Source organism: Neolamprologus brichardi, chromosome 19, assembly GCF_056152115.1.
Source record: "Neolamprologus brichardi isolate AB-2024 chromosome 19, ASM5615211v1, whole genome shotgun sequence".
NCBI classification, from domain to species: domain Eukaryota; kingdom Metazoa; phylum Chordata; class Actinopteri; order Cichliformes; family Cichlidae; genus Neolamprologus; species Neolamprologus brichardi.
Window position 1 is genome coordinate 14,488,770 of NC_142122.1, and position 11,166 is coordinate 14,499,935.

Sequence of the window (11,166 nt, forward strand, 5' to 3'; positions counted from 1 at the left end):
CTGATTTCTCAGACTTTATATCTGATTTAGTTCTGAGCTCAGATAAAATAATTATTGTGGGTGATTTTAACATCCATGTAGATGCTAAAAATGACAGCCTCAACATGGCATTTAATCTGTTGTTAGACTCAATTGGTTTCTCTCAAAATGTAAAAGAACCCACCCACCACTTTAATCACACTCTAGATCTGGTTTTAACATATGGCATAGAAACTGAACATTTAACAGTGTTTCCTGAAAACCCTCTCCTGTCTGATCATTTCTTGATAAAATTTACATTTACAATAATTGATTACGCAGCAGTGGAGAGTGGACTTTATCAAAGTAGATGTCTTTCTGAAAGCGCTGTAACTAAGTTTAAGAATATAATCCAGCCACTGTTATCATCGTCAATGCCCTGTACCAACACAGAGCAGAGCAGCTATCTGAACGCTACCCCAACAGAGGTCGATTATCTTGTTAATAATTTCACCTCCTCACTACGTACGACTCTGGATACTGTAGCTCCAGTGAAAACTAAGGTCTCTAATCAGAAGTACATGACCCCGTGGTATAATTCTCAAACACGTACCCTCAAGCAGACGACTCGTAATCTGGAGAGGAAATGGCGTGTCACAAATTTAGAGGATCATCATTTAGCCTGGAGAAATAGTTTGTTGCTTTATAAGAAAGCCCTCCGCAAAGCCAGAACAGCTTACTATTCGTCACTGATTGAAGAAAATAAGAACAACCCCAGGTTTCTCTTCAGCACTGTAGCCAGGCTGACAAAAAGCCAGAGCTCTTTTGAGCCAACCATCCCTTTAACGTTAACTAGTGATGACTTCATGAACTTCTTCACAAATAAAATTTTTATCATTAGAGAAAAAATTACCAATAATCATCCCACAGATGTAATATTATCTACAGCTACTTGTAGTTCCATTGATGTTAAGTTAGACTCTTTTTTTCCAATCGATCTTTCTGAGTTAACGTCAATAATTACTTCCTCCAAACCATCAACGTGTCTTTTAGACCCCATTCCTACAAAACTGCTCAAAGAAGTTCTGCCATTGATTAATTCTTCGATCTTATATATGATCAACCTATCTCTAATAATCGGCTATGTACCACAGGCCTTCAAGGTGGCTGCAGTTAAACCTTTACTCAAAAAGCCATCTCTAGACCCAGCAGTCTTAGCTAATTATAGGCCAATCTCCAACCTTCCTTTCATATCAAAAATCCTTGAAAGAGTAGTTGTCAAACAGCTAACAGATCATCTGCAGAGGAATGGTTTATTTGAAGAGTTTCAGTCAGGTTTCAGAGCTCATCACAGCACAGAAACAGCTTTAGTGAAGGTTACAAATGATCTTCTTATGGCCTCTGACAGTGGACTCATCTCTGTGCTTGTCCTTCTTGACCTTAGTGCAGCATTCGATACTGTTGACCATAATATTCTATTAGAGCGATTAGAACATGCTGTAGGTATTACAGGTATTGCACTGCAGTGGTTTGTATCATATCTATCTAATAGACTCCAATTTGTGCATGTAAATGGAGAGTCCTCTTCACACACTGAGGTTAATTATGGAGTTCCACAGGGTTCAGTGCTAGGACCAATTCTGTTTACATTATACATGCTTCCCCTAGGCAGCATCATTAGAAGACATAGCATACATTTTCACTGCTATGCAGATGACACCCAGCTCTATCTGTCCATGAAGCCAGATAACACACACCAATTAGTTAAACTGCAGGAGTGTCTTAAAGACATAAAGACTTGGATGGCCACTAACTTTCTGCTTCTCAACTCAGATAAAACTGAGGTCATTGTACTCGGCGCTGAAAAGCTTAGAAATTTGGTATCTAACCAGATTCTTACTCTGGATGGCATTACCTTGGCCTCCAGTAACACTGTGAGGAACCTTGGAGTCATTTTTGACCAGGATATGTCCTTCAACGCACATATTAAACAAATATGTAAGACTGCGTTCTTCCATTTGCGCAACATCTCTAAAATTAGAAATGTCTCAGAGTGACGCTGAAAAACTAGTTCATGCATTTATTACTTCCAGGCTGGACTACTGCAATTCATTATTATCAGGATGTCCAAAAAACTCACTGAAAAGCCTTCAGTTAATCCAAAATGCTGCAGCAAGAGTACTGACAGGGACTAGAAAGAGAGAGCATATTTCTCCTGTTTTGGCTTCCCTTCATTGGCTTCCTGTTAAATCCAGAATTGAATTCAAAATCCTGCTCCTCACATACAAGGTCTTAAATAATCAGGCCCCATCTTATCTTAATGACCTTGTAGTACCATATCACCCTATTAGAGCACTTCGCTCTCGCTCTGCAGGCCTACTTGTTGTTCCTAGAGTATTTAAAAGTAGAATGGGAGGGAGAGCCTTCAGTTTTCAGGCCCCTCTTCTGTGGAACCAGCTTCCAGTTTGGATTCGGGAGACAGACACTATCTCTACTTTTAAGATTAGGCTTAAAACTTTCCTTTTTGCTAAAGCATATAGTTAGGGCTGGACCAGGTGACCCTGAATCCTCCCTTAGTTATGCTGCAATAGATGTAGGCTGCCGGGGGATTCCCATGATGCATTGAGTTTTTCCTTTCCAGTCACCTTTCTCACTCACTATGTATTAACAGACCTCTCTGTATTGAATCGTATCTGTTATTAATCTCTGTCTCTCTTCCACAGCATGTCTTTATCCTGTCTTCCTTCTCTCACCCCAACCGGTCGCAGCAGATGGCCGCCCCTCCCTGAGCCTGGTTCTGCCGGAGGTTTCTTCCTGTTAAAAGGGAGTTTTTCCTTCCCACTGTCGCCAAAGTGCTTGCTCATAGGGGGTCATATGATTGTTGGGCTTTTCTCTGTATCTATGAAGCGCCTTGAGGCGACATTTGTTGTGATTTGGCGCTATATAAATAAAATTGAATTGAATTGAAAAAAAATGGAGTAAGATATTGTTACTAGTGCTTTTTTTCTACTGTAGTATCCACACTTATTCTTTCTTTGCAGGTTTACTTTCCCATGTTCATTAGGTAAGTACCGCCATGACAAAGTAACTCTACTGAGTAAAATTTAAACAGAAAAATCTGTATTTGGTACTGGTGTGTATAATATATTGAAGAGGAGTCGATATAAAATTCTGCCTTAACAGGACTTTGTCCCACTCTTATTTTAAATGAGCTACTTTGCTTGTCCAGATGTCAGCAGTGTTTCTGAAAGAACCTTGTTCCTAAAACGGGCTTCATTTTAACATGTTGAGAAAATCAACATGTATGAATTTCAACTGAATGTTTATTCAGTTTCTTTCGTATTAAAAATCTGAAAAGACAAAGTAGTTAAAAACAAAAATGATCTATTGTCATTATCCTACTCTGACAGCAAAGATGGAGGAATGAAACTTGAGACAAAGATGAACACATAGGTACACAGCCCACCTTGCACCATAAATCTTGAAAATAAGTCATGCTTGTTCCAGCAAACTATAAAGTATGTGTATTTTGGATATTGCAAATGTATTTAACAATTATTTTATGGAATTATGTAATTATGTAAAGTCGACTCCTAAGCTGTTTAAGCAGAAAAAGGATCAATGCATTGATATATTATATATATATATGTTGTTAACAGTGGTTCAGTTGGAGCACCAGTTTATTCCCTTCAAACTCTGAAATGCAGTTTTTCAGTTTCTCCCTCAGTATCAAAACCATTCTTGTGCTGTTAAGCTGAACATACTGATCCTAGCAGGAAATTACAAATTTTTAGTGACTCCCGATAACAGTCATATTTGAATATCTTCATACAGGCTACATCGACTTTCGTGGTCTGCTCAGTGAAAAAGGCTGATGTGGAGCGTGTCATTTTTTAGATGATAAACTTGTTTAATTCCACTGTACTTGACAGAGCGCTGAGAATATGCATGAGTGAGTATGCATTATTAAAACAGCCTGTTCAGGCACCCCTAATGTAATAAGAAGAAGGGTCTTCCATGTTAATCTTACCGGCATTCCCTTGCTGCTGACTGTGCGTGTCTCAAAAGTTGAAGTGATTTTCCAGATCTTATTTCATAATTATCTGCAGCATTTGCATATTTTCCTGAAGATTTCAGAAGAAGAGAAAATCTCACACCCACTCCTGTTAATTTCTTTTGTAGAGAGATCAGAGAAATAGTCAAAGTGACAAATGTCAGGCGGCTGAATATATTAGCAGGAAAAAGGCATAATATGAGGCCAATTATCCTTGTGTTTATAGATAAAAGCTCAAATGGATGTCTATTAGAGCTAATGTTGCAACTGTCATTTCGACTAATTGGTTTAAAACCCAAGATGCTTCTTTCTAGTCTCAGTAGAACTGTAAATGCTTTCTGCCCCTGCACTGATTCATATCACCTTTAGTTTTAGCAGAAACATATTTCTTTGGTTGCAGCTCTTATTGATTGCAAATATTTTTTAACAGCCAGATCATGGATGCGTCTAAAACTATGGGGAACAAATTTTGTGACACTTTGTCATCTCTAGTGTGTTTATCAATCTCTTAACAGCCCCTGAAAATAGACATAACGCTGGCAGGCTTGGGCTTTGAAAATGTCCCCAATAAACGTTTATCTGATTTGCTATTGTCACCCCTCGTTAGCCATCATTTCATTCACCTAAGAGCTGAGTATCAGCAAATCTTCATCTGCAGGAGTCGCAGCACAGGCACTTGTGTGGCTGTAAGTCCAAGGAGCTAAGGGAAGCACATGTCAATAACAGTCAGCCAATTAAAATCACTCTTCATTAAAGCTGTGATCTCTATTGATTGGCTTCTTCATTTCTCATCTATCAAGTCAGTAGACTGCCTTGAAGGGTTCAAGGGATAGACTGTCTGACTAAATCAGTACTAAAGCTGCAATCCACCAACTACAGGAAGCTTGAAAAGTGAAATACCGCCAATAAGAAATGTCCACTATATCAAGAGGAAGCAAACTTAAACTTTTGCCTAGCCAATCAAGAGAGGACCCAGGCCCCACGATAGCAGCAGATCAAAAAGCTTGGTTATCTTCTGAAGGCATTTCCTTAAAGTCACTTTCAAGAAATTCTTCCAAATAAGGTTGCCCGAATGAAATCAAAAGAGTCAACGTGTCATGATCCACTTCAGCTCGTATAACCATGTCCTCCAGGTCTGCTTCCTGCTTCTACCTCCTCTCACCTGTGATCCATCAGCAGTAATGAGCAGACCTGCATGTAAGACCTGCTCAGACTTCCTCTCTCCACCAGATCATCTGCTGCTACATGATGTTACTTCTGTTTTGGACCAGCGGTCAAACTCACCTGTTGCTTTTCTGTTTTTTTTCGCTGACACTGGTCTACTCCACCATTACGCTACTGCTGAACACTCACCTGCTCCCCCCTTCTGCTCAATGCCTCTCCACAGCACTCTGAAAATAGCAAAAGCTTGGACATCTCACCTGCCTGCCCTCCTGTTCGCAGTTTCCCCCAGAACACTGGGAAAGACAGAAAAGGTCAGACAACTTGGTTCATTCATCTTCACTTATTAGTTGCACCAGCAAAAATTAAAGTGAACACACATTTCATTAGCTGACTAACAACTGCCACAATGTACTGATAGCTTGGATTTAGGCTTAACATCCCTCAATGACCCATTAATCTTGCTTAGCAGTGCACCTCTCGGGTACAAGTTCAAACAGGCAGTCTTTACTTGATGTTACAAGTGTCAGGTACAAGGGAATTTAACATGAGGAATGTCTGAGCATTTCATTCAGTCAGCAAAGACAATCTGGCAGAGTAAGGATGTAGTCATAGCACAGTTACACTCACCCAAGTAAGCTTCAGTTTGTCTCAGCAGCTCAACTTTTCTGGCTTAATTAGGACAATTTTTGTAAGTGGTGAAATATCCTGTCACCTGCTTAATGGATTTATCACACAAGACATCTATTTTGTATAGTTAACTGTTGATGAGGAAGTGTCCAGTGTTGGGAAGGTTACTTTTAAAATGTATTCCATTACAGAATACAGAATACATGCCCCAAAATGTATTCTGTAACGTATTCCGTTACGTTACTCAATGTGAGTAACGTATTCTGAATACTTTGGATTACTTGATATATTATCATGCTGTTTACAACTACATGAATGTACTATTGCTGTGATTTATTACTGTTACTGAAGGTCCGCGGCTCCACAAAGTGGACTTACTCAAGCACAGTACGAACCACTTGGTGTGAGTACACTTAGAGTGGATCCCGCACATGTCACATCAAGCAGTCAAATGCTTGGAAACAACAAGAGCAAGATCTTAAGTATCAGAAACAAGACAAAAGTAAGAAACTAGAAAATTATGGGAACAAAAGGGCCTTTTGTCAGATTGATCTGTGCGAGGTGTGGTGAAAGATTGAGGACGCAAATGTAAGATGCAGCAGACGAAGGGTGAATGCAAAATCCAGAATTTATTCCATGAAAAGAGCTTCTAAAAGGCAGTCCAGAGAAAGGGTTAGGTTCAGGGAAAACCACAAGGAAAACCAGAGCTAGTGGGCCAACTTAACAAAAGGCGAGAGAAAACAGTGACGATAAACGTAACCAGGGAAGAGGAAACAGGAGAGGAACACAGCTGAAACTAATCACAGCAAAAGCCAGACACTGAGACATAAACTGAATACCAAACACTAGACGCAAATTACCAAAATAAAACAGGAAATAACCAAATGGGTGACTGTAGCTCAGGTGGTAGAGCAGGTCATCTACTGATCGGAAGGTTGGTGGTTCGATTCCTGGCTTCGCCTAGTCTGCATGCCAAATATCCTTGGGCAAGATACTAACCCCAAATTGCTCTCCGATGCATCCATCGGAGTATGAATGTGTGTGAATGTTAGCTATAAAGCACTTAGAGAGATGTGCTTGTGCGAATGGGTGTGAATGGGTGAATGCACAAGTTGTGTAAAGCGCTTTGAGTGCTCAGATGAGTAGAAAAGCGCTATATAAGAACCAGTCCATTTACCATTTACCAAATAAGAGGAAGATCACTCAGAATAACTTTTTCACACACAAAGGGCCATAAAACCTTTAAAAGAAATACATTTCTTATTATTACAGAGTAGATGTGCTTTTACAATACTTTGGCTGATTACCAGATAAAAATCTATTACAAACAATTAAAAACTGTCTAAAATCTTTATTCTCAGGTCTGAACTTCAAGCTCACTTGGATTACTTATGCATATACTAAATAGTAGAAGCATGAGTTAAGTAATATGGAGTTAATTAGTGACACCAAAACTCCTGTTATATTTTTAATCACTGACTATAGTGAGCATCTGTCATCCATCATGCTTTTTTTTTTATGTCAAATAGATACTAGAAGCTGAAGCAGTTCAAGCACAGAACAGCTCTGCTTGTATTAGTACACTGGCATCGGCTGTTTCACCCTTCACCATCATTGGCTCAGACAGCAGCTGTACGGCAATCAGCTGACTAGTCACATCCAATCATGTTCACGCTGTGTACAGCATGGCCTGACACTTCTCACTAATATGTTCATGCCAACACTATTTACTACCACATCTCTCTGTTCAACATCTTCCACCTTGTGTACTATATTTTTGGAGCGGCAATTATATTAAGATGTACTGGTTGTTTTTTAAGCTTACGGACTCTCTTTGTTTTCTGTGAGTAACTTCAAAGAGCAAAGCATTTGTAACCAGAATTCTTTTGGAAGTGTTTCTGACGGAAATTACGGCTTTTCTGGAAACCCTCACTTTAACCTCCTTAGACCCAAACTCTTCCATGGCATGCATTTTTAATTTCTCTTTGCTATTTGGGCTGTTTGGGACCTGATTAATGTAAAAACAAAGAATTACCAGATTTTTTTTTAACCTGATTTTTGTTTCTGAGAGAAATGCGATCCACATATGAGGATATTTGCTTTAAATTTCGATAGAACAGAGGCGGTATAATGTCCTCATAAGTGGAAATCAGACCCTTGTAGAGCAAATTTTTGTATTTTGGTCTAGACATCCCAAAATGTGATGTCCAGATATGTGGACGCCAGGTCCTAGGAGGTTAACCTTGACCTTTAGAGCAAATATTTTCAATCTAAAGAATTCCTGTTTTAAGATATCAAACGCAGAGACAAGACTGTTTTTGTCAGTGACATCAAAACTGCCAAAACGTCATCAAAGCATTTTCTGATCTAAACAGCAGGAAATGTGTTTAAGTTGAAGCCAAACTGTGGTCATAATTATTGGTCCACTCTTTTGAGCCATGTTGCTGTGCCTTAAGCGAATCGTGATGAATAGAACAGCATCTGTTGACATGACTTCAGAATGGGTTCTTAAATGGTGTCAAAAACCAGTCAAAAACAGTCTGCTTGATGATGACTTTTATGTGAAGGTCAAATAGAAGATCTGCATCGACCCAAAGGCTTTTGTGTCCTCTTTTTTTTCTTCTTTTGACTCTCTCTCTCTCAAAAAGATGGAGGGGGTCAAGCAGCAGGGTGGGGGTAGGCGGTAGTGACTTGACATGAATTGTAAATGAGTGAATAAAAGTGTGGATGCGAGTGTCCATCTACACAGCACTGCTTCAGCCCTTTTCCCTCCTTTTTTGCTTACTTCAATTTTATACTGTCTTGTAAGCATACCTAAATGTTAATAATTCTAGTGCTTGCAGATGCATTTCTACCGAGCTCCCTGTTTTCTTGCAGACTCAAAGGCCTTGAACTGTCAGTGTCTTCCCCCCTGAGCACATACAGCGCACTGTATCAACTTTCTGGTTCAGCAGCTTTGATAATAATCTGACCTCACCTGTTTGGTTGACTTGGGGAGTTATGATTTTCATTCTGTATGCTGTATGAACACCGCAAAGTGGGAGTAAGTATTCATCTCGCAGCCGCATCCTTGCTTTATTTTGCAAAGGTTATATTGTGGCAACAATCCTCCTGTAATGCAGTGTCATCTGATGCTGTTTTGTCCTGGATTGAAGCCATTTTCTACAGATCATTGCCAATTAACATTAAAAGCAAGCAAGATATGGCACTCCGCTTTTATTAATGTTGCCTGATAAAGAGCGCGCACGCACACACAAGCACACACAAAGAACAACACGTGAAAAGGTCACGGTGACAAGGTGATAAGCCGGTGATAGATATGAACTTTGGCAAAAAGCAAAAGCCAAAATAACCCTCAAATATTGCTGAATTTAATAGAAAGCGGAAGAATGTGCTCGCTCCATACATAACGGTATAGTGAGTGTCATGAAATAACGATATTCCTCAGAAATAAGTCGCTATTATGGATCTGATTTATTCAAAGTGGCATTTCAGAAAATGTGTGCACAGCTGACAGACCTGAAGTAGGTTATTTGTACTCCTACACCTAATACACTGTGAAAGTCTGGGGCACATCTGGCTCTCTTTCAGCTTTTACTTCTGCCTGGAGGCTGTGTTTCCTTATCATGCCTCATCTTTTGTACACTATGTTTTACTGCCCTGACAAGACACCAGAGGTACCAAGTACATTTACTCAAGTAAGATGTATTTAAATGCAGATCTGAAGTTCTCTAGGTCTTTAAAAGTAAAATATTTAGATTTACTTCTAACTGCTACAAACTTTATTACTTTTACTTCCTAGATTTAAAAAAAAAGAACTGATTCCTTACATCTCAGTATATAATTCTTGGTCAAATGCTGCCAGATTTATACAGAGGGAGAATTGTAGGACACAGGAGATACTTTAAACTATCTTGAATTTATTCTTTAAGTAGAATAAATGGATGCAAACTACTATATTGCCATAAGGCTGAATGCAAAGGTTTGATTTTGATCTGCTGTATGTCTTCCTCCTCTCTCTCTCCCTACTTTCTTGTATCACTTGGTCTAGTCTCTTGTTATCTAATAAAGGTGAAAATAGTTATCCATTTTTTCTCACTTATCCAATTCAAGGTCTCCGGGAGTGGTTCACGCTTAATATAATAATATAATATTGCTTTATTTGGAAAACTGTCAACTAAATATGATCATTTTGTACCGTACACTTGCAAAATCTGACTCCTGCCTTTTACGTTTAAGTCCCTGAGATGCCAGCAGATGTTACAGTGGGATGATGGTCCTCCATGCTGCAAAGGTTTCACCATGGCAACGCTTTGGCATGTGCCAACGAGACCCCTGGCAGCAGTCGCTCTCCTCCTCAGCGATGTGGCAACCCCGGTGTTCCAGGCCACCACATTGTTTCAGCAGTGATTAATTACTGTCCTGATGAAATGTGAAGGCTCTGGAAATGTCACAGGGATGACACGAGCTTGTCAGTGTGGGCCAGCAGGGAGCAGCGTATCGCACACGGACATTTGGAAGGGTACAAAGTACCAACCATTATTATCTGAGCCGGTATCAACCAATTCAAATTAATTTGTCATGCAACTATTAGCTCACAGCAAGAGCAGTAAACATCTGATTGTACTGGTTATTTTAATGCCCACAAACACTGAGCTCTTTGGTTTAGGCTGTAAGAACACAATAGCATCTCATGCAAACATACTGTATGTTTGAGATGTCTGCATAAGTCTTTAATCCATATTTTTTCTAGTGGAAAAAAAGCAGAGGAAGGTATCGCTTGATGAAAAACACAAATGACATACCGAATTTCCCTGATGAATTGGTCCATTTACTGAAATAAATTGAATTGATGCAAAGGATCCCAGAGGAGCAGAAAATTGTTCAGCTATGGATGAAAACCTTCGCCGAGCTTCAGCAGCTACAAGCAGCCAAGCTTATTTTGTGTTACAGAGCTACTTATTACACGTAAGACTTGTAAAGATGTGCTGACAGCCTCTGTTTATCCCACTTAATAAGAGCAGATTTTTTTTTTGTCTCTGAGCTAAAATGTTTGCTAATTAACTTGGGACAAAAAGAGGAACAAACGCAATTATTTAAATGAAAGACTCAGATTTCCTTTTGCCATGATATGAAAGATATCATGTGTTGAAGCTCAAATGATGAGCCTCCATCACAACAAGTATCTATATGGTAAAGAAGATCGCTAGTGGTGTTGAAAACGAGCATTTCTGTGACTGAGCAGACACAAGCATTAATTCGTGGTTTACCATATGTTAAAAAAAAAGCTGGAGATGCGTTGTTAGACTAATTACTTGTTAGGGTTACAGTTTTCAAAGTCACTTTCAAGAATCCTTAAACGG